The sequence below is a fragment of the Octodon degus genome, unplaced genomic scaffold, assembly GCF_000260255.1.
Source record: "Octodon degus isolate 3935 unplaced genomic scaffold, OctDeg1.0 scaffold00008, whole genome shotgun sequence".
Taxonomy (NCBI): domain Eukaryota; kingdom Metazoa; phylum Chordata; class Mammalia; order Rodentia; family Octodontidae; genus Octodon; species Octodon degus.
Window position 1 is genome coordinate 30,888,986 of NW_004524584.1, and position 25,653 is coordinate 30,914,638.

The 25,653-nt window shown below is 37.7% G+C and overlaps 1 pseudogene; it reads left to right on the forward strand.

The window, feature by feature from the left end:
* The first annotated feature begins 376 nt into the window (after window positions 1–376).
* LOC101579753 lies at window positions 377–17,537 on the forward strand (annotated as a pseudogene).
* Window positions 17,538–25,653: the final 8,116 nt, after the last annotated feature.

A 25,653-nucleotide genomic window follows, 5' to 3' on the forward strand; every position in this document is an offset into this window, starting at 1 on the left:
AGCAGGTCCTGAGTTTGATCCCCAGTAGCAAAAAGAAAAAGTATTTAAAGAAGTTAGAATTATGTGGTTATGTTGGACTCATTATGTTATGGACTCTCAAGATTAGATAATGCGTTTATTAATCTTTCTTTTAACGATGCTTAAATAAGAGTCATTCTTAAAAATTTTGCTTACAGTGAAGAATTACTTCCTTAAATTTCTAAATACTGCACACTATAACAAAGAAGATGAACAAATTCAAAACCTTTTCCTACATAATGTGATATGAAAACAAAACATTCAGATTTTTGAACATCTTTGTTTTTACAGCCGCCTCATCTTACCTCATCAGTGATGCAGTGTCTCTGAGCGGTCTCTGGACTTGCTCATCGCCGTGATGAGCTACGGGCGGCCTCCCATGCACGGCTCGGCACAGCCCACCCGCCACGGGCGCGCTCCTTACCGGAGCCCTGACTGGCGCGTTACCATTTGCACAACAACTATTAATCAGCAGGTGCTCTATGAGGATGCCTGAATCGTGAGCTAAATTGTGCTGAATTATGATGCCCATTAGTGAAGAAGAGCTCTCTGGAGATTGTTCATAAAAGGCAGTTGTAATTCTTTCAGTGATCATGCAGTATAACGTACTAAGCTGGAAAACACTGCTTAGATAAATAAATGAAGAATCTCCTCTACCTGAATAATTTCTGTTTAGAAAACAACGTGTCAACATGCCTGCAAGTCACCGCCTGCTGTCCCTAAATCAAGCATTGTAGTAAAGCAAGAAGGTGCTCACTTCATGCCCTGCTGGCCTCTGGCGGAAGGTATTGGCTGCCAAGAATGCGAGATCAGTTAAACCGATATGTGTTAATTAATGTTCTTTATTAAAATGTGTTATTGTTGCCTTTTATTCACTCTTAATACTCAATTCATCGCTGTAGGGGATATAATAGCACCGTTAGGGCTTTTCAAACTGTTGTCAAAATCTCACACAGCTGAATTAGATTTTAAGTAGTAAGATTCCTCCGTTCACTTGCGACTCTTTAAAATAATAATTTTATTTCGACGCAAGGAAAAATGTAAAATTTATTGTCTCAAAGGGAATATATTATCTTAGGAAATTCACGCGAAAATGTTTAAATGTTCCGTGTTAAAAGACTAAGTCTTGGAAAGTTTTGAGGATGGTAAAGCCATTTCTGATAGTGACACACGTTCTAACACGTATAATAAAATCCTCATATGCAGTGTCATTTACACTTTCCACTGAGGGGGCTTGCTGGTTAGCACAGTCATTTAAAGTGCCTGTTTGGGCAAACTCAGTTAGGCGCAGCGGACTGTGGTTTGATACCCAGCTCCACAAGCCACGCCACACCCGCCCTTAAGGCAGCCTCAGCTGGATAATAATAATAATAATAATAATAATAATAATAATAATAATAATCCTTCTTCATTTTCCATTGAAAAGGCCAACTAATGCCCAGAATAGGCTGAAAATTTTCTGTTGGGGGACACAATTATTCCTGTGTGGGTGGGCAACTTTTTGGTCTTGAACAGTGAACTACAGTAAGTCTGAATTATCTTTTATCTGTTAAATAGGACAGGTAATATTGTGGAAACAAATTAGCCCTAATCTCAACCCTCTTGACAATGCAGCAGAAGTTATTTCCTAGTTACAGATGCCCTATTACATGCTAGGAAATGCTTTAGTCAACTGTCCTGTACAGCTTTTATTGTAACACTCTAGCAGCAGATGACAGTGAGTGAACATACTGTCCCCCCAAAAAAAAGACCAAGTATGTAGTAACAAGGACACTTTTATTCCAGGCTCACACTAAGTGATGCCCTGACTTTGGGTCAGGACTCCCAAAGTTGTCCGTACCCACCTGAACTTGGTTTGTAGGTCATAAACTTTCCAGGTTTCCATAGTAACCACCTGACCTCATTTTCGGAAATTTTACAATAATGTCACACAATTGCCACACAATTCACATTTCCAATTCATGATTAATCATCTCTCTGTCCTGGGGTATTTTGGTTCAATGATTACCTATTCACCACGGGTAATCATTGTTCTATTTGTTCCTATTTTATGACCCTGGTCTTCTCTAAGTGAGTTTATGGCTAGCTACATTGGAAGGGGTGAGGGAGTGAGTTTATATATAGTTTAAGTGAACGTAAGTGACTGTCCTTTAAAATAGTCTTTTTTTACTCCATCAGTACAACTATTGCCATTATATCATTTATGTTGTTTCGTATGTGTTTTTGGATTGCTAGAAGAACAGGAAATGGAGAACAGACAGACAAATTCTCCTCACACTTTCCGACCTCAAGATCCAATGCCAGGCAAACAGAACCAGACTAACTGCAGGGCAGATACGCAGTGCAGGGGATACTCAGCTGTCTCAGGATTGTACTACTTATTGTTATCTGTGATTGCAGCACATTTGATAAGTAGCAGTGAAAACACAGAGGCATAGGTGTCAAAAAGTCACTGCTTTAGAAAACCTTGCTAAAGCTCTTTACAAGAGCATGGACCCTAAATTGATGGCTTGCTTTTTTGTATAAAAAGGAAAGATAAGGAAAAGGCAACAAAATCTGAATTTTAATTTTTTGAAGGACTTTTTACTTCTCATACAACCTTTCAAAAATTTATAATAAATGTACTATAGTTGTTTCTGCGAGTTTTATGGAAAATAATTTATGAAAAGTATGTGAATATAGATATTTTAATAACAGAATCATCCTAAATGAAAGTATGTTGATCTTAGAATATACCTAGAAATGAATAAGAACATTAAGAAAGATTTTCTTAAATTAAGAAAAATGTACAACTTCACATCATATCTCTTTGAAAAAACATAGTATCAAGTTGAGAGTTGCATTGTCTTGTTACCTAAAGCCCTCTGCTATTGATCAAGCTATTTAACTTTTCTGTAATTTTATTCCTCATATTCAATACAAACTAAAATAGTGCAGGTCTCCTGGTAGTTTTGTGAGGAATGCAGAGAAAATGGGTGCATATAGCAGTGAGGAATACTAAGTACATAGGAGCAAACTACCAGCATTATTACAAATTTGACTTGATTTTAATGTGTTTTATACTAACAAACATTTCATTTGTAAGTTTAAAAATAAATTTAGTTGCACAATGTGTTCCATACATACATATTTTAAAAAATAATGTAGATTTATTTGCAATTTAATGAGTTTCACTTTATAGTTTTTAATATATTTAACCTTAAAGTTTAATAGAGAAATATCTTTGGCATATTTTTTAAAAAATATAAGAAATACACAGTGATATAGTAAGGTAAAGTGTATGCATTTAGCTATATTTTAGATGCAACATGTAGTAATACACACATGATCCTTTTTCACCTGATATGACTGAGAAAATTAAATAATATGGTCTAGATAGTTTAGAGAGCAGACATGTAAATCTCATATTCCAGGGGATAGAAAGCAAAAACTCCAGGTACCCAACAGCCTGACCCCGGTTGAAGGCCGAGTGCAGCGGCCTGTGTGTCCTCATGTGTCACAGAGAGGGCAGACTCTTCATGTTTCCACTTATGAGGGCACACCCCCCACCACAAGGGCATCGCCCTTTTGAATTCATCCAACACTGATGAGTATTCAAGGTTCTCATGTCCAAATATCGTTGTGATGAGGGTTAAAGATAACAAATATGTTTGAAAATGTAGTGCTGGGGAGAAAGTTCAGTGGTCTAAGCGCTTCCCTCACAAGAGCAAGGACCTGGATTCGATCCCCCCCACCACATGCTGTGCTGGCCCAGGAACTCTGAGTGCACTGTGCTGGCCACAGAAAGCAGGCATGTGGAACATGCCTGGAATCACCGTGCTGGGAGGGCTGAGACAGGAGGATCACTCTCAGTCTGTGCTTCACAGTAGGACCCTGTACCAAATAAGTAAAGATTAAAATAAAATATTTTTACAAAGAAAATATATATAGACATTCAGTTTGTAACACAATCAATTACTGATTTCAACCAATAGGGAAGTGGAAGCCCAGACAGAAAGATTGAGATCTCATTCCCCCACCCCATGAAAATTAAGGTGAAAAGTAACATAAATGCACACTGACACAATTCAAGGAAAAGGCAAGCACAGCTGGGATGCCTGTTTAGGACCTGTACCTTAGATCACAGGGAGCAGATAAATACTGCGTTCCTCTGCTTGTACCAACGTACAAGTGAATAAAGGCAGGGCGTGCCAACAACTCAAGGCTCTTTGTCAAAAAGCGTTGAGTCCCTGGTCCCCACATTTTAACCTAATCCTATGTCCATCTGTGTTTCATCTCCATTATCCTTTGGCCAGGTATAAGCTCATAAGCTGGCTTCTAGAGGGAAGCTTTTGTAAAGGGGATATTTTACTTTCAGCAGCTGTCTTAGTAGGCTTGAATTTTCATAACAAAGAACCATAGAGTAAAAATCAAAATGTTGAAATTTCGTTACACTACTGTGTTTATTGTAACATTCTTCTGGATAGCCAAGATAAAAATGTAACCCACATGTGTCCATTGATGTATGAAGGGGAAATACTGGCCATATGTGTAAACATACCAAATTGTATGTATACCTTGTATACCTTACACATCCTTGTATCAAGTGCAAAGGTAATAGCACAATTCAGCATAAAAAACAGTCTTCTCATTCTCCTCATTTGAACAACATAGATGAAGCTAGATGACATTATCCTGAATGAAATCAAAACGCAAATACATCCTGATCTCCTGTACATAGAATCTAATAAATTTAAACTCATGAAAACTGATGTAGACTTGCCATTAAGTACTGAGTGATGGGGCATTGCAGTCATGTTGTTCGAAGCATGCAAATTGCAATGACACAGGATAAATATATTCTGGAGTTTTATTGTACAGCATAATTTACATAGTGAATAATAATATCTTGAAAATTAGTAAGAAAGTATATTTTAAGTAGATTCACCACCAAAGACAATAGGAGGTACAAAGTGTGTTTATTAGTTTAATGAAATCATTTTATTTATTTTATAAACTTTTATTTATTTGGTATGGGGTCTCAGATTTGTAATGATCCTTCTGTCTCAGCTTCTTCAGCACTTGAATTACAGGTATATGCCACCACATCCTGTTTTGGTGGCCAACAAATCACACTCTAGATTCTGGTGCTAACGTGACTTGCCACACTGGGGATTGAACCTGCCTTCTTGTGATTGCCAAACAGGTAGTTAGACTACCAAGCTATCTCCCCAGTCCTGATTAAACCATTTCAAAGTATATACATGTCAAAATGTCATGTTCTACACTACAAATACGCGTATTTTTGTCAGCTTTAACTTAATAAGGTGGAGAAAAAATAATGTGGTCATTCAACACAACTTCTTTCAGCATTTAAGAGGCAAGTATGTCACTTTAGAAAAAGTGACAAGCATTAGGTACTGCTAATAAGTGTTGGAGTAATGAATCCAATATGACTTTAAAACGTGTATGTCATGGGGCCGGGGAGATGGCTCAGTGGAATAAGCGCTTCCCTGGCAAGTGCAAGGGCCTGAGTTCAATCCCCAGTTCCACAAAAAATAAAATAAATGTATGTCTCTGGGGCAGTGGAGCCCAGAGCTGCTGGAGAGGTAACCCTGAAATTTCATTATGCAACATGGGGTCATTTCAGCCACACCTGATTAAATGGAGTCAAGGGCATAAAATCAACAGGGAAACAGTCAGGTCGGGGATGTCTGCTCCAGGAAGCTTACACCAAAGAAACAAGCCAATGAAAGAACAAGGCCTGTCTTTATTTAAGACCTGTAGTCTTAGCAACTAACTTGACTGCAAGGTACCTATGACCCTGGATAAGCTTTATAAACTAACTCTGCAGTCAGAGGTGGCAGCTCTGGGAGGCACTGAAAGTGCCAGGGAGCTTTCTAGCAAAATACCTTGCTCAGTTTTCTCTGTCATAATGAAGCCCCCATTGCTTCTATTGTCTTTACATACTAGTGGCCACCACAGCCATTGTGCATGGTGTGTCTGCATTGCAGTTTTATTCCTTGACACCAAATGCAGGACACTTTTATTAAGGATTCAGCTCTATTTCTTTAACTTAGATACAGTGATATTTGGACATAAGGAAAACCATCCTGTAGGAAGTATTTCCTAAACAACAGTGATATAAAAATTGATTTCTTTCATTCTAATAGAATCTTAAGATTCTCTAAAATCAAGCCATGATGCCAGATGACTTTATCTTAAAAAGTGTCACATTCCCCGTCCTTTGAAAGCCCACAACTTACTTCAGCACACCTACTGCAAAAAGACAAGTTTAAAAACATGAAGTAAGTGCAAACATCAAGTTTCATTCCCAAGGACATAGGACAGAAAAGAAGGATATGCTTTCTACCTGGGAACAATTTTCAGACTAGCAAATTACAGGAAATTCTCAACTCAGAAATGGGAGTAAGGATTGATTAGTGAGGCCAACATCAAAAAGTCAATGCGCTTGAGGGTACTCTGCAAAGAGAACCTCATGAGCAAAGTGAAAAGATGAGAGAAACCATGCTGTGTGCAGTTAACTGGAAACTACTCCATAGTGCTCAGTAATGCATTCCACAGGAAGCATGAGATAGATGACTTGAGAGGCAGACAGGGACCAGAGCGGGCAGTGCTGTCTTCTAAGTTAGCTGTGTCACCAAATGCTTATGTAAGCTACAAATCATCCTGTTTTAGGCTACAGAAAGCTTATTCAGGACAATACAGGAAAATAGATTTAAAGAAAAAAATATTCAGGCCAAAGGATATCTTAAGCAATGATTTGCACTACAAGTGAACCCATTTGTGTAGCAGCGCAATTTGTCATAGCTAAAACCTGAAAACAACCTAAATCCCCATCAACTGAGAAACTGATATAATAAATGTGATATTTTATATCATGGAGTGTAACTCAGCTGCAAAGAAAAATAAACTTGTAGTCCAGGCAGGGTGGTGCACGCCTGTAATCCCAGCACTGGGGAGGCTGAAAACTATGGATCACTGGGTCCAAGCTGTGCAGTGAGACCCTGCACAAAATACAAAAACAAGAAAAGAAAAGTTAACTTGAAACTTTTATGGCTCAACGAACGCAATTTCAGAGCATATTCATAAGTGCAATAAACCAGACTTGCATGTGTAAATATCATATTGCCTCCCTAGTGTGAGAAGCAAAGAGTGTATCAGACGCAAAATGTACAGTAGGTATTGTGAAATGGGAGGAAACTCTTCAAAAGGAAAGAGAAACTGGGATGGGGAAAGGAGACAAGCAGGAGGAGAAAGGAAAATAATTAACGATAATAATAATAAAATATGTATTAGCTAAGATAGCTATGCTACTCCTTTTTATTAGTTGATTTTAATAAGTTTGTGCTTATCATATTTGTTCAAATTGTCACGCTTACATCTTGCAATCAGAGCACCAACTCAGAAGACAACCACGTGTAACATATTAACCAATACTGTCTCTTCTGCCTTGTTCTGGAATGCTGTATCATTTTCTTTTAAAAATAAAATTTGGAAAAACAAATCAAGACAGAAATGACTTGAGTCTTTATAACAAAAGCAGTTAATGGTTTCACAGAAAATAGGAACCTGCAAAAGAAAAAAAGAAAGGAAAAACTAATTCATGGAAAATTATGAGCAAAGCCAGGGGGAGAACAAAGTTAACTGTATTCTCCTTGGATTAGAAATACAAGTTCACCTCAAACTGCCAGCTGTACCCTTAGCCTTACTCACACTACTCCATCAAAGCAAGAACAGAACAATACATTTTCCTTTCTCCACATTTCTTTTATGACTTGCTATTCTTCCCATGAATATATTAGGTGTATTTCCTCGGAACCTGACAAGAAATAAACTAGAAGGAACATAGGCCATGTTAATTTCTGCTTTTGGAAAAACATAGCAAGTTTGGCGAATCCTGAATCTGGGGAAGATTTGGACGAATCTTATTTTTATCTTATCTTATCTTATCTTATCTTATCTTATCTTATCTTATCATCTTTCTTATTTTCTTTCATTTATGTGTTTGGTACAAGGTATCACTAGGAAGCTTGGACTCAGACTGACTCTCCTGTTTTCAGCCTCCCCAGCACTGGGATCACAGACATGCACCACCACGCCCTGTGTATGTGGCCTGCTCCGCACTCCTGGAGTGGGGCTGGCACACGTGGTGCCGGGAAACAACCTGGTACCTGTGCTTGCCTAAGCAGGCATGTAGTCTGTTGAGCAAGCTCAACAGCCCTATTTTAATGAGTTTTAAGATAGATCTTTTTTTAACACCAAAGAGTCCATACTAAGGTAAAGGAAGACTTTGAGAGAATTTCAAAGGAAAACATAATGCATAGTAGATGGGACCAGCTCCTCAGAAAGAAGCTAGTATTTATCTGTATTAAATTGAGTGTACCATTGGCCAAGCAATGGCCGTGACTCATCCACATGGCTGACACTGACAAGGGTTCTACAATCTGAGGTACAGGATCTCAGGATAAATCCTGAGGGCATTTCACTGACCTTATCAGACCCAAAAGCAACAACTCTTGTTGCACAGTTCCTGCTTTACCTTGGTCTTAACCATCCAGCAGAAAAGTATGAAGACGAAATATAGGAAATAAAGCCATGCTGTTAAGTTGAGCTGTGGGGGACTCAGGTCAATAATTTCTGACATTGCCAGTTAAACAGAAGACCCAGTGCTATTATGGGCTACTGAACTCTTTTAGAACATTGTGCTGAGTTTACATACCTATAATATTCAATAACGGAACTTAGGAAAAATGGGTTATACTGATGAATGTCCATTTTGTATCTGTGTATTCAAAGTGGTTGGGATAGATATATAGTTGCATTCTCTTAATGAATAGAATGATTTGTTCTAATGGTGTTTGTAAATAGGATCTCAAGTCCGCATCTTGTACAGCAATTAACCACTAAGAAGAATATATGCACTGTGTTATTTGTTGAAACTATACTTCTGATTTGATTTGAAACTGTCTCATTGCTATCTGTTTATCAATAAAATTTTGAAAAAAAATTGAATGTACATCTTCACTTGCAAACAGACTTACCCTTAAATATGTAGTTATTGTCAACTTATCTTCAAAATTTACACTATAAAACTATTTATTCAGATAAATAAAAGTCAATTCTTCATGTGCCCAGGGACATCTTCACAATTTACTACCCGTTTATTTCTCCCTCTCTCCTTTGAGCCTCTCGATTCCAGGGTAAAAATTGAAAGAAATTATGTTGGCAGATCTTGCCTCAATTAGCTTACAGGAAACACAGAACTAAGTTTTACAACACGGAGCAGAGGAAATACGCACGAGAATGGCAAACTTAAACACATGGAAGGTTGCATCTTCCAAGAGAATTTGACTTTTGAACGTTATTTTTTTTTTCTCAAAATTAGTTTTTCCTTAAGTGTTTATGCAAAAATTCCTGATATATTTCATGGCTTTTCTCATAGGAGTCAACTTAATGACTTCTACATGTACTTTTATTTAATTAAGCAAGAGAATGTCACAATCATTTGTAAATAATGTCATCATTTTAGATTTTTATTTTTTTGTGACATAGCTCATTTCTATAGTAAGTGAAATTAGTATCAAATAAAATATCACAAAATGTTTTTGTTACATGTCTAATGAAATGAATTTATATTTTAACAAGTAATAACAAATAAGTTTCATTAACATACATTACAAAAAGTGATATTTAAGAAGACATAGGCCATTTATTTTATAAAATGATATTGTGTATATAAAATTCTCTTTGGTAAGTTCTGAATAGGATGCCAAATCTAAATAAAATACAAAGGCATTGGACTATCAATGAAAACCACAGGCAAGGCAAATCTGGCAATGATTTAGAGGAAAATGAAAATTCATAAGAGATCAATCATACTTGAATTCATTTTCTTCTCTTTTGCAATCAAATTACATGAAATGAAAATTGTGAAATTGCCATGCCAATAACTTTCCTGTTTTTTTTATACCACTCCACATTATCAGGAAAACAATCTACCAATTTTGCTGTTTCTCCTTTTCCTATTTAAATGCTAACATTAATCAATCATACCAATTTGAACATATTCAGGCTGTTCTTAGAATGAAGTACATCTGACTTTCAAATGATGTTTTTAATATACATACACAAAATGTGTGTACTTTGATCTTCTGCAACTTGGGTCAGGACCAAACATTCTGCCTGGAATTAAAGCAAACTTTGATTTCATGTCTTTAATGAAAAGTCTTTTGTTTTGATATAAGGGGTAATACTCATCCGAGAAAGAATGGAATATATAACCAGGCTAGCAGATTCTTAATGTTTAGAATACTCGGTTGTCAGTTCATAACATCTACAAGTGATGGAAAATTTGCAGTTGGAAATATTTCACTGCATTTTTCTAATGCAACAAAAGCAGCTTATGCACAAATAGAGCACATGAAGACTACTTTCAGGAGAGCTCCTTGGGTACAGCTATAGTGCCAAATAGATTCACACACAGCAGCTGGCTCCTGGGTAGATTCCCCAAGGTCCTGTGAGTAAATCTGTTCCCAGTGGTTAAGAAAGTACTTTTTTATTGTTTCTGACAAGCATAGCAGTCTGGTCACAGGTGTTGAAGACAGCTTTAAAAAAAGAAAAGAATATAAAAAATTTGGCTGTCAGTGTCACTGCAATTCCATAGACACTAGAGTAAACAAAATTTAACTTACAAATTTCACAAAGTGATATTTTAATGCATAGTTTATGTTGTAAAGAACCAGACACCTGTTCTTTTAAAAAGTAGGCTCTGGTTTTCATTAAACTGCATCCTATATAATACTTTGTATGTTTAAAAGGTTAATAATTTAATAGCTTCCATTTATGTATTTACTAATTTAGCTCACTGGGAACCTATCTGTCATGACACTTAATACATAGCACAGCTTTTTCATACAAGGATCCAAAACTTTATGAAGTGAATGCTATATGAGTTTGTTAGTTTGGGAACACTATACATTCCTATAAAGCTGCTTACAGAAAAATCATAGAAAGTAGAAGAGGTAGGTGAAGTGAAGCATTTCTATCATTACATCCCATCTTACAATTCCCTAAAGGGTTTAGCTCTTATGTCCACTAGCTTCCTTAAGAGGATGTAATTCTCCTGTAGTCATCTTCCGTTGCACTTATAGATTATTTAGAACCCTAGTCTAATTCTGTTTCTCAGTTTGACTGGATGACATTTCTCACTTGCAAACATTTTCTCAACATTCATTACCCTGTTTTTTCTAGTCTATACACTTTTATGATTTCCTAAAATTTAGCAAATCTGATCATGACTTTCCAATGTTTAATTCATGTTTTCAGGAGATTTCAGCGTTCTCACTAAGCTTTTTAAACATACTAAAATGAGATAAAACATGAAAAAACCAACATTTTACTCAGAACAACTTTGCTGCTACATAGAAAATATAAATTTGTATAAATTTATTTCCTATACAGTTTTTAAGTATTTTTTTAAAAAAGAATGCAAACACTCAGAAGTGTTCAACAGTTTCTAGTGATCATTCACAGTTCCTGGTAAAAATTAATAGCCTGACTGTATTATATGGATACATTTTCTGAGTTATCTCATCTGCCTGAGAGAACACTGGACTCTTACAGGAGCTAATGGGGAGAAAGTCTGTTCTGTGCTCAGATCTCCAAATCTGCCTGCAGAATTTTCTTCCCACTTTACTGAAATTGTTTTTAACTGAGTCTTCTCGGGAACCCATGAGGTTTGAAGTTGGTGCTCCTCTGTGCCTCTCAGGAAATCTCCATCTACCCTGGTGGGTGGCCCAATCTGGCTCTTCTTCAGTTCTTCCAAATTCATGATTTATGCACCGATTCCTTAAGGACTAAATATGAAAATATAGCCTACTCTTGAATCTGCTAAACCATGAGAACAATGAGTCCAGCCGATGGTTAAAGACAAGCACATAAAGAAGCAGGGCATGGGCCCCACCTGGCAGCAAAAGGTGTGGCATTTGGGAGTGAAAGAGCCTGGAGCATTCCAGAGCTAGTCTCCAATCACAGGAAGCCTGTTGTCCTGTTGCACATAATTTTCCAGAGCTTCAACATCAAGGTCATTCAGGGACCACAGGGGTTCAAGTGGAGAAGCTTGCAATTGTGTCTGAATCAACAAAGCATGACCCCTACCCATGCCCCGATTCTGGCTGAGTGACTATTATTGCTTTCATAATTACAGCTTTCCAGTGTGTGTGAACACCATGCCCTGCTCCACTGCCAAATGCATGGTGACCCAGACACATGCACAGTACCACATCCTATAATGAGGCTTCTCCCATACACTCCAGGGAAATCCTCTCCTAATTACTACAATGAGTAAAAGCCCAGTCTGTTCTGGGAAAAAAGCATTTCCTGGGTAGCCATAACAGGTCTACATTATCTTCGTAATTATAGTTATGATCGATCTTCATTATGATAGTTAAACATATTTGTTTTTTCCTCTATGAATTTTCATTAATTGTGCAAAGTTAATAGCAGATAAAACAAGTCCTAAGGTCAGTAACTTCTCTGACTGCTTTGTAACTGCTACTGGATTAACAATATGCACGTCAACATCAACCCTTGTTGAAAAAGAAAAAAAAGAAGAAAGAAAATCTGGCTTAAGAATATCCTTGTTAGGGCCAGCCAAATAGCTCAGTGGAGTAAAGCACCTGCAAGCAGGCACAAGGGCTGGGGGTTTGATCCCTGGGCCTGCCATGCCAGCCCCGCCCCTGGGGCATGCTGAGCCAGTGGTTGAGACTGGGCGTGGTGAAGTGTGCCTGTAATCCCAGCTCTTGTGAGGCTGTAAACAGGCAGATCATTCTGAGTCTGATCTAGTAGTGAGACCCTGGGCACCCTGTAGACCCTTCCTTAAAAATACAGGGAAAAAAAAAGAATGTCCTTTTTAAAAATAGTAAAAGCAATTTTACATTTCAATATTCTGTGTGATAAACTGCAAGTATTTACTGTACATTTTTGTAGCCTGCTGAGGGGGAGATGTACCTTCAGAACGATCCCATGGATAGGTGTCGTCATGATGAAACAAACAAAATGCACTAGTTTTACTGGAAAGAATAAATAATCTGTGGCTATTCTCAGATATTTGATGGACAGTTTATAAAAATTGGATAAAATAAGCCTGTCTCTTCAAAACCAACCATTAGCATTTTGTTAAATTAACATTCATATCTCCCAATGAAGATGAAAAATTTGGAGAATATATAACTGCAACTGTGAGCTTGACAGCTTCCAGTACTTAAAGAAGACATACCAACATTTGGAAATTTGCATACTCACTAAGCTCATATTTTCTAAATGTCAAATGCATCATACATACAATAAAGCTTCATCCAAAGTGCAAGAATCCCAAGTGGATTTTAATTCAACAAAGTTGGAAAAGGTGGAAAGACAATTTAAAAATTCCTCCTATTTCCAAATACATAACTATGTAAGGCTTAACTTCCTAGACTTCAAAAAGAAAGATCTGGCAATAGATTGAATCAGAAACAGATGAAAAGTTCCAAGTACCCATTATTCTTCTGAGCGTTGGAGAAGTTTCTAAAAATGCAAATCTGCACCCATTGCAAATTTTATCTTTTGATAATCTAATTTGTATAAAAAATCTTATTTATGTTAACATTTGATCTGTTTCCTTATAAATACATAAAATATTAAAAAGTAATTTATAGTACAATAAGAATAAATGACAATAAATCATTTGTTTTAATTTCTAATAGAAAACACCTGAGATTGACACATAGGTAGACAGATACTTAAGTTATTTAACAACTTCATTCAACACCAAAAAACTTAACAGCTGCTGAATTCATATATTATCACAAAGTTAATTAATTATTGCATGCAAATTTTGTCTATTTGGGATACTGAATACATAAGATGTAATGCAAAGGCAGAGTGCAAGCCTTAGGTTTAATTTTCAGATTGATCTTATTTCTTTTTTTTCCAAATTTTATTGATAAATAGATAGCAATGAGACAATTTCAAATCAAATCGGAAGTACAGTTTCAATGAATAACACACTGCATATATTCTTCTTAGTGGTTAATTGCTGTACAAGATGAGGACTTGAGATCCTATTTACAAACACCATTAGAACAAATCATTCTATTCATTAAGAGAATGCAGCTATATATCTATCCTAACCACTTTGAATACACAGATACAAAATGGACATTCATCGGTATACCCCATTTTTTTTCTAAGTCAGATTGATCTTATTTCAATAACAATACAATAAGATTTAATTTTAGAAAACCTTTATTCTCTAAATTATTAAATAATAAATTGTTTCTTTAACATTTGGAAGACAGAATAGGTAACATACAGATGGTAAATATTAACACTCTAACACATGTGAGTATAAATGAAACATGTTAAAAATGGCATTTTACAATGCCAAAAAAAAAAAAAAATAGTGACATACAAAGTCTTCAGAGTTTAGAAAAGCAAACAAAGGAAGAAACATTTCTAGGGATAAAACATGGCTTCTAATGACAAAAAGAATATTTTTAAGTATAAAAGTACATTCCAATATTGCATTTAAAGAATCCTCATTTGGTATAATTAGATTTTTGACTGTTTTTTTCTAAACCAAGACTAACATTTTCATTCTTTTCTTTGTTTTTATCTTTGTTTGTTGCTATTTCAGGAAGAACAGGAAAAAACTCATTATCAGACGTTATTGCTGGAAGTTTGTATCTTTGATGAGTGCAAGGGTCATATTTCAGTATTAGAAAACTTATTGTCATTGAGAAAATTCTTTTTTATTTCGAAAGTTGTTGGGTGAATTCAGTTAAGAGGTGTATTTCCGTAAGTAATTGGTAAATCAAAATTCTTAGATAAATCTTTGAAGTCTTTGAGAAGCTTCCAAATGAGAAACAGTATTCAGAAACCTACGGGTCTTTTTAATGAATCTTTCAAGCTATTAGTTAATAATTCATAAAGACAAATTCAATGGCTCCGCACAGAAAATTCAACAGTCAATTGCCTCTTGGACCTTCTTTACTTTCTGAACAATATGGTGTCCATGGTAAAAAGATAAAATGTCAGATTGAGTGGCTTTGAAAGAAATAGCCAAGAAGCACACATGGAAGGTAAAGTATTCAGCGCCTGACAGTGCGAAAGGGCGCTGTGCAGTCTTCTCAGCTCGGTGCTCCTGTACCGCATAGTCCGTATTTGTTCCCAGCTTGATAAGACCTTGCACTGGGTGAGTTGGCAACGCTACCAGAAGCAAGATTATTGCATCGGTCTTCAAAGGAATTAAGACAGAATCTGCACAGGAGTCCCAGTAGGAGTCACGGGAACAGGAAAGAATGCCTTTGAGTGGCGCTCACTGGCTCGGCGAAGCTGGGGCTTACTCACAAAGGTGAGAAGGCTTAGCCTTCCGCGGCTGAGACCTATCGGACTGGACACTCACAGCGGAGCTGAGAACTAGGCAGCAGAGTGTCAGGAGGAAGGAAGCCACAGAAAGTCGCTAAGCCACAGAGTGGAAGTTTTGCTGCTAGCCGCAGAAGAGCGTTATTGTCCTGCAGAGGAGCCAACGCATCAGTTTGACTTTCTGAATATATTTACATTTTTTCCAGAGAAATAAATATTTCCTCCAAATATTTCCTATAAAAATCTACAACAATGATGCCCCAATGCAAAAGTATTATGTTTTATTAACTGGCAAGTACCCTGACATTGAATTGACATCAAATACGTTTTGGCTCTGCGGGTCGGCTCCTGATTGGTCGAGGGCGGGCGCGCGCCGAGGCCGGATGTGCTGCCGCGAGCCGGGGGGCGCACCTGGGGGTCGCGCGGTGCCGAGGCCTGCGCGGCCCTGCCCGGAAGTGGGGTGACAGGTCCAGCCCGCGGGGTAGCCCTGACCGCCCTCCTCGAGCGCGAGCCGCGTTCCTCGCCGCGGAGTGCATCCGAGCGCCCTGGTGGTCGGGCCTGGAGCATAGTCGCCGAGGCCCAGGCGACGGGCTCCCGCGCGCCGGTGACGCGGCCTGGCGCGGCCTGGGCAGCTCGGTCCGCTGCAGGCGGCGCTGCGAGCAGCTGCGGCGCTGGCCTTGGGGACGCCGGGCGCTGCGGTCGCCGGCCTACAGCGAGTTCTCTGAGTTGATCCGGGTTAGACCAAAGCCATTGCTTTTAAAGGTGTTAAAGTCTGGTGGTGCCCAAAAGACACTTACACTCTGAAGGAGGTCATATTTTATCTTGGCCAGTATATTATGGCTTAAAGATTGTATGATGAGAAACAGCAACATATCGTGTTTTGTTCGAATGATCTTCTAGACTTGTTTGGAGTGCCACGCTTCTCTGTGAAGGAGCACAGGAAAATGTATACCACGATCTACAGAAACTTGGTAGGACTCACTCAGCGGGGACCGTCACTCTGGCACATCTGTGAGTGAAAGCACGTGCCTCCTTGAAGAGGGCAGTGACCGAGAAGACCCTGAGCAAGATCCACAAGAAGGGAGGCCTTCATCTTCAGATCTGGTCTCTATACCATCTACCTCATCTAGGAGGAGAGCAATTAGTGAGACAGAAGAAAGCTCAGATGAATGGTCTGGTGAACGACAAAGAAAACACCACAGATCAGATAGTATTTCCCTTTCTTTTGATGCAAGCTTGGCTCTGTGTGTACTAAGGGAGATTCGTTGTGAAAGAAGTAATAGCAGGGACTCCACAGAGACTCCATCTAATCTGGACCTGGATGATGGTGTAAGTGAACATTCAGGTGATTGGTTGGATCAGGATTCAGTTTCAGATCAATTCAGTGTAGAATTTGAAGTTGAGTCTCTCGATTCAGATTATAGTCTTAGTGAAGAAGGACAAGAACTCTCAGATGAAAATGATGAGGTATATCGAGTTACTGTGTTTAAGACGGGGGAAAGTGATACAGATTCATTTGAAGAAGATCCTGAAATTTCCTTAGCTGACTATTGGAAGTGTACTTCATGCCATGAAACGAATCCTCGCCTTCCGTCACACTGCAACAGATGTTGGGCCCTTCGTGAGAACTGGCTTCCTGAAGATAAAGGGAAGGATAAAGGAGGGTCTCTGAAAAAGCCCAGTTAAAAGACTCAACACAGGCAGATGAAGGCTTGGATGTACCTGATGGTACAAAGACTTTGGCAAAGGATTCCAGAGAGTCCTTTGTTGAAGAAAGTAATGATAAATGCACACAAACCTCCCTGTCACAAGAAGGCGAGGACTACTCTCAGCCATCAACTTCTGGTAGCATTATTAATAGCAGCCAAGAAGATGTTAAAGAGTTTGAGAAGGAAGAAACACAAGACAAAGAAGAAAGCGTGGAATCTGGTTTTCCCCTTAATGCCATTGAACCTTGTGTGATTGTCAAGGTAGACCTAAAAGTGGTTGTATTGTCCATGGCAAAACAGGACACCTTCTGTCGTGTTTCACAGGTGCAAAGAAGCTGAAGAAGAGAAAGAAGCCCAGTGTGCAGACAAGCAATTCCAATGATTGTGCTAACGTATTGCAACTAGCTGACATCCATAAAAGTATATATTTTTAACTTTATATAAGCCTAAAAATTTAGACAACACAGATTTTATAAACATCAAAGCAAGAAATCTGAGGACATTGAAATGTAACTTATTTAAGCACCTTTTGTGTGAAAAGGAAAAGTATGGAAAGCTTTTAACATTCAAGATGTAGATGCTCTGAAACACCAATCCTTAGTTTCTCTTCTCCTTCAGAAATTTTTATTTATATTTGGTGCTATGTTATGTAGGTAAAAGTGTACCACTTATACTAATTAATAAGAATCTTCAGTGAAATAGTGAAAATAACCAGAATTGCTAATAATAATTGAGATTATAAATGACAGCATATGTAATACATGTTATTCAACATTGAGCTTTGCAAATTAGATCTCATTTTACATGCTTGTGGGTTATTGATGTAGTCTTGTCTAAATTTTTAGGTTTAGTGTATTGTATTTATTGCTTTATAAATAAACAATATATTGAAAACTAAAAAAAAGAAATAAAATATGTTTTGCTCTCAATGGGACAAATAATATTTTTAAAATTTTGAAACATGGGGAGATATGTCAGCAGTATAAGTGCCTGCCTGGCAAGTGCACGGTCCTGAGTTTGATCCCCTGTATTAATTAATTGATTAATTGATTAATTTTGAAACACAACAGAGAAGTGTATTTGAAAATTAAAACCTATGGTCAGTGTGTAAGAGCTACCAATGCTTTGCTAATAACATGTAGCAGAAGGAAATCTGAGCCTATAAAAATGTGAGCATACAGGAAGAATGGGATTGAGATATTCAGTATTGAAAGGCTCTTTGAGGTGGCTGTAGTCTTGTAGAGATCATTAGATCGAAGACCATGCAGAGCTCACTAGTTTGGTTTATTTAAGCAAATGTAAACTTGTGCTTCATGAGGTAAACGAAGCTTAAGATACTAGCCCTGAAGTTTAAATCATTTATCAGCCAAAACTTTTACAAAATGACTCCATTAGTTAGATATAAATTTAAGGTAAGAGAAATGGTGCACATCTGGAATCCCTGCTACCTGAGAGGCCAAAGCAAATTGATAGTAAATTGAGGCCAATCTGGGCAAGTTAGCAAGAATCTAAAAAAAGATCCTGTCAAAATTAATTTTAACTTCCACTAAATCTTAATTTCGTCTTCCTCCCTTTTGCTTTTTATTTTTGATTTATTTTAAAGACAGTATAATGATAATAGAATTAATGCTTAATTGCTTGATCAATCTTGCATACCTCTATCTGGTAATCTGAACAACAAAATTTATAGCAATATGCAATATAACAGCCATTGTTAATTTTCTACTCCTGTTTTGGGATTCTGAACCATATTTATTGTTCTATGTTGCTTTGTTTTTGTCTTTGTTCTTTTTATTTGCTTTTATTCTCTTTAAAATAAAAAATATAATTTTAACTAGTACAAAGAGAAGATAGGGCTGACACTGTAGCTCAGTGTTAGAGCAGCTGCCTAGCATGCATGAGATCTGGTTCAATGCTAGGGTTGGGGGGGAGGGGGATTAGTAACTTTGACTACAACATGGAAAGTGAACTATTTTGAAATATGATGGAATAATTGAAGAGAAAGCACAAAAATAAATAATTATAAATTAAATGTTAGATTTTCAACAACTGCTGTTTAATCAGTAACTGGTATGTGGCAAACATGGTATTACCCATTGAAACGGTGTCCTGCCAACTTTGGTGCTAACATCTTGATGCATACCAATTATAGATTTCATATAGGTCATGGCCTTTCATCTACAATGCAACATATCAAAGCAGGTGTTTTTTGGGGGGTGGGGATTGTCTACAGGGTGTTCAGGATCTCACTACTTCATTGGACTGGTAGTGATCTGCTTGTTTACAGCCTCCCAAGATCTGGGATTGCATGTGAGTGCCGGCATGTCCAGTCTCAATCACTGCCTCAGTGTGCCCTGGGGTGGGGCCAGCATGGCAGGCCCAAGGCAAAGCACATTATATAATCCTTGTCCCACTTTTGCAAATGGAACTGTCAAATGATTTTGCCTTTCACAAGATCCTAACATCTGAAATTCTACACAGTATAGTTTTTCAAGACTGAGTCTATCTTATCAGCAAAGGATTGAATGAACTTATGCTTCACTCCCTGTAGAATACATTATAAACATGATCTACCTGATATCAAAATGAAATGTGATTCTGTTTTAATATTGCTTTCGACTTCACTACAATACTGTTTGACTCCATACTGTGACTGTACGGTAGAGATGAATGGAACAGCTGTTAGACACTGCCTGTAGGTATCCAGTATGAATAAAGAAAAGACCAAGTCCTGGCCCTGTACTTGAAGATGCCACAAGTTAGCCTGCGGACAGCACTCAGACCACACATCGGCCCTAATTTATGTGTATCTATTCCATACCTCTTCTTTATTAACTAAATCCATTTGCTTTGCTTATTAATGTTCAGCCTTCCTTTTCTATTGAAATTATTTATTTTATTGAAAACTATAAAAGTACATATAGACACTCGAAGCTACATTGCTATTTTTTTTTTAAAAAAAATTATTTTAAAAAGGAAGAAAAAGCCAAGAACAAAGACAAAAGCAAGAATTTTTCAATGTATATTGTCTCTAATATCTATTATTTTTATGCTCTCTTTAAAATAAGTTAAAAAATAAAAAGTAAAAAGGATGAGGAAAATTTAAGGTTTAGTGAAAGGAAAATCTTAGGTTTTATGGTGGCACAGCAGAGAAGCAGAAGTAAAAATAAAGGATGGAAAAGACCTTCACTGCCACCGAGCAAGACACAGAGAGGATCAGTGGTGGAGAGATGGGGGTCCTCTGCCCTGAGCCCGGGAGGCTGCGGCTGTGTGGACTTATGCTAGGGAGGGCTTGAGGGGCAGGCTCAGGGACGCATAAGGAGCAGACCAGGGGCTCCCTTGTGCGCATGGAAAAGGGAAAAGGAAGTTGTATCCAGGGCTGGAGTGGGGAATAAAGAGAAAGTGGTCTTTGGGAAGGCAAACCATTGTTTTGGGGTTCAGCCATGTTGAATCAATGCCTTGAGTTTCTACTTGAGCTGGAACCTACCAGAAGGTTAGTGTGTAAGTGCTTGATCAATCTTGCATGCCTGTGTCAGGTAATCTGAGCAATCTGATGATAACTGTACATCATATAACATTGTTTTTTTGGCAGAACCAGGGATTGAACTCAGGCCCCTGAGCTTACCAGGCAAGCACTTATTCCACAGAGCCATCTCCCCGGCCCCCTGTAATATAACAACCATTGTTAATTTTCTATTCTTGTTTTGAAGTTCTGTACCATTTTTATTGTTGTATGTAGCTACATTTCTAAGATACTGATTTTCAAGAGAATTTTGTCACCAGTATATCAGCATTTACTTCCTGGTTTGATCTTTGGCTTGTTTACTTTCATAGATTTTAAAACATGATTATTTCTTCATGTTTTTTTTTCCTTTTAACCCAGATATATTGCTGTGACAGAGCATTTTATTAGATTAAAAATATTTGATGCTTTATTCTAGAATGTGGTAAATTCTTACATATTTTTCAAGAATTGTGTTTATGCAAGGATTTTAAGTCTCTTATTGGTTCATTTAAATTTCATTGTCCTACCAACCATAAAAAGCATTAGGGCTGTGGATATAGCTCATTGGCACAAACACCAGCCTGGGTAGTGCAAGGCCCTGAGTTGGATTCCTGGTACAGAAAACAAATTAAAAAAAAAAAAAAGTTAGCCAAAAATCACACACACTGTGATGCTCCGTGTTTTATTTCTTCTGCTGAAAAATTGTTTCCAACCTGTACTTATGTGTATCAAATTAGTGCTTGCTTCTGGAGAGGTGGAACACATTTAATGCTAAAAAAAAAAGGGCTTTTTCTTACCGCTTTTTATCCAAAAAAAATCACTTTTACTGTAATGTAGATCATCAGCATTCTTCAGATGTGAAATTTGACCAGAACTTGCTAATATAATTTTTAACTTAGTTTACTTATTTTATTTATTTTTATTCATTTTAATGAGCAAAAAAGATAAAAGAGCAATGATACTGTTTCAAAACAGATTAGCAGGACAGTTACAGCAATTAATACATCGCAGATTGGTGTCTTCATAGTAGTTATTCAGAGGAAAAGATGCAGACATGATATCTTGTCTAAACAATATTAGTACAAACCCTTCTTCTCAATGAACTAAGAGAAAGTAGCTGTATATCTACCCTATCTTATATACATGTATTTTTTTTTCACAACAAAGCCATCCTTTATTTATAGTTTTGTACAGTTAGTAACATGTGATGCAAGGTTGCCTAGAGACTACTAGCTCAACTTAACCACGCAGGATGTTTATCTCAGGACTGTGGTACCTTTTTTGTTTCAGGCTCTGAGGCCTAATCCCACTTACACACATTTGATCAACTTCCTACCTTCTATGGCTCCTAACATATCCTTCATTTTTGTTTTGTTTTGTCAAAGATGGGTGTTCCATTGCAGTTAGAGCAGCTGTAATTGGAAAGGGCTTTAAAGGACCTTTTTATACTTGATGCCGGTCCAAATATTGTAGGTACTTGAATTCAGCAAAATAATCCAATATAGACCTGTAGTCTGTAATAGCAGTGAGTTATCAGCACAGCTGGTGATTGTTAGAAGTTCACTTGAGCCTTTTACAGCTTAGCATATTAATATGGGGATCAAAACGCTGGGCCCTGCACCTTCTTGCTTCTGCTTTCATCCACTGAGCTATTTGGCCGGCCTTCGCATATGTTTTTATATCATTTGTATTAACCCTTTCTTTCTCATTGATGCCTTATGTTGAACAGCATTATGCTGTTCATCTTTGCATTGTTTTGAAGATGGTAAATTGTTTTTCCCTGCATCATAGTTGTTATTAAGAGATTTTTTTTCTTACCTTTTCACTACCTGCAACAGTGTCTTTAAGGTCTGAAAGTCTATCATCTCTCACTGAAATGGTTTCAGCAGCTTGTGGTTGAGATTTTAATTTTCTGTATACCTCTTTGAATCTGCTTCATGCATTCTATGTGTTTCCTATACTGCTTATCCAAGGAGGCCATCATTTTTCTATTCTCTGTTGTTACTTTAGAGACACTTAGTAACTTTTTCATTTTAGTTATCATTTATTTTCTACTTCAGAGATTATTTCTGAACTGACTTCTTCTATATCTCTCTGCAGTTGTTTCTTTACATCAGAGGTTATTTTTTCTGAGATTTTAGTAGTGTGGCATCCAATTTCTTCAATGTTACGGTCTAATGGATTTGTGCTGGGTGGGCTCAGAGCCTGAGAACATATTTTGCTCCTCTTTTTGTCTTTTTATATAGCACTGCCCTCTGACCTTTGGGGTAGAGTTTGGTGTAGTAGTTACCTTGGTACCTACTGATATTATTACCCAAGCAAGAATATGTGGTTAAGGTAGTGTCAGTTTTGTATTTACAGTACTATAATTAAGAGCACTGATAATGGGTAGTGATATTTAGCAGTTAATGAACTTTTGTAACTTATGGGTTTGTGTTTTAGACAGTAAGAGCAAACATTACTTTGTGCAGCTAAGCAGATATTAAACTGAGAATTTGTATTTAAATTAGTTCCCCTAAGTTCTGTCTGATCATATTTCTTTGATGTACCTGGAGTCTTTCAGGCAAACTTTCACCTTGGTTACCTATTTCCCGAGAGAGAGAGAGAGAGAGAGAGAGAGAGAGAGAGAGAGAGAGAGAGAGGAGAGAGAGAAACAGAGACAGGGATCTACCAAGTTTAAACTCATCCAGCTGGGCCTGGCTTGGGTCTGGATGCTGTGCTTAGCTTCTTCCTGGTGCAGCCCATGGAACTGATCCTGCTGTGCCCCACTGTCAAGGTGTTCTGCTCCTAGATTAGCTGTCTGGATCTGGACCCTAGAGACGCTGCTGAGAGTTCCACTGCAGGGCTCCACATGAGGCCTTCCTGCTAGCTGGAGGAGGCACTGGCTGGCAGTGGGACTTGTGCACAGTTGTTGGTGGGAGCATGGAGTTTCTGGCTGGGGCACCAGGCCTGGCTGATGGCTGGAAGCAGGAGGCCTAATGTATCAGTTAAGATTTACCAATATGTCTGCCACTTCATTTTCTTATCATTCTATTTTTTTCAAATTGCAGACATTCCATGTGAAGTTACTTTTATTCTGCCTTAAAAATTTGTCTTGTGTTTGCCTTATAAACGGTCTGTATTTGGGAACAGTAAGAATTTTTATTTAACAATGTCTTTACACTGCTGTCTTTTGTGATATCATTAGTTACTAAAATTCTGAGTTAGTTTTTTCCATCCTTTGTCCAGTATAAGATTTCTTGTTCTTTTTTTTTTTAATCTACTGACTCATGTTATTGTGTGTGTGAATCAAGGTAACAAGGTCAGCTTCATGATTTTAAAGAGCAGCTCCCTTTCTTAGATGTTATTCAAAGCTTAGTTTTCTCAATGACAATTTGGATGTTTACTGTTGCATACATAGCTAAAGCATTTTCATTTTTAATCCTAGCTAGTATTTTGTGCTCCAAAATATGAGTTTTGTTTTACATAATACTTTCTTGGACATTTTTTAAAATGTTTATTTGGCACGAGATCCTTACTGTACAGCTTGGACTCACCTTCCTATCTCAGCTGCCCCAGCGCTGGAGTTACAGGTGTGTGCCCTTATTCCTAGTTTTGGTGGCTCCCCACAGGCCTGCATGGCATGAAGTACTAGGGATCGAACCCAGGTCCTTGTGCTTACCAGGAAGGCTCTTAGATCACCAAGCTATCTTCCTGGTCTTGGCCATTTTTACTTATCTCTCTTAATTTGTCTCTTTCCAGAGGCCCCACTCCAGGTTGGCAGCCTACCAGGAAGGAGCCATAGGTCCAGCAGTCATCAGGGCCTAAAGGTCCACTTGGAATAGGCTTAGATGGAAGAAGCCAAACACAGTAACCAGATCCAAGCCAGGTCCTGCCAGTGGAATTTGAGTTCAGTAGATATAGACCCAGTGAGGTGAGGTGTACTGTTAAGCCCACCTGAAGCCAGACTGTGGCCCAGAATTACAGGAGCATCCTTGCAGCACAGAGGTGGCAGCAGGTAACTGGGGTGAACTAGTCTACCTGGAAGAATCCAGGTGCATGAAGGGGAGGTGTCCAGACAGGACTCAGGGGAACTAATTTAAACAAAAAATTCTCAATTTATGATCTACTTTGTTATACAGCTATAAGATTTGCACCTATGGTCTAAAGTACAAACCCATTGGTTACTAAAGTTTGTAAATTTATTAATTACATTAATTGTGACTAGCATTGCTAATGGTACTACTGTAAATAGGAAACCATATCTGTCTTAAACATGTGTCTTCCCTTGGGCATTAATATCGGGAGGTACTTGGGTAATAACCTCACCAAAGCCCTATGCTGAAGGACAAAGGACAGTGCAAAATGGAAACAAATATCCCATAATCAATAGGGAAAGCAAAATATTGGTGAACACACACATAAAGAATCTCTGACATAGGAAAGATGCATAAAATGTTTACTTACAGAGTGACTCAGATTGTAGTGATACAGCTATTTACTATCATAAAAGGAATCACAGAAATGAAAATAGAGTTCTCTCTGACATAGAAAATTACAGAATAAGCAAAATGCATTTCTAGGGTCCACGCCCATGAAGAACAAACCCAGGAGTCTTGGAAACTACACCTAAAATCTCTAAAATAATAGCAGCTGAGCTAAAGAAACAAGTGCAGAAGAATTTTTTAGAACTGCAAAGACTATAGAAGAAATCAGATCAAACATAATCTCACAGGTTAAAAAAAAAGAAATGAGAATTATAATGAGAGAATTACCAAGAGATCAAAAGAAGACATTGATTTACAAAAGAAAATAGATGATGAAAAACTTGAATAAGCAATATAAGAAAAAAATACCATATATGAAGCTGATTCAAAGAGGTATACAAGAAATGGAAAACTCCATTAAAAGTTGGCAAAACTTTTGAATGAAAGTCAGACCTTCAAAACACCATTGCAGCTAGTGAAAAGGTAAGGAAATATCTCTTAAAAACATCTAGGATCCAGGAAATAATAACTGAACAGCTGTAAGGTGATG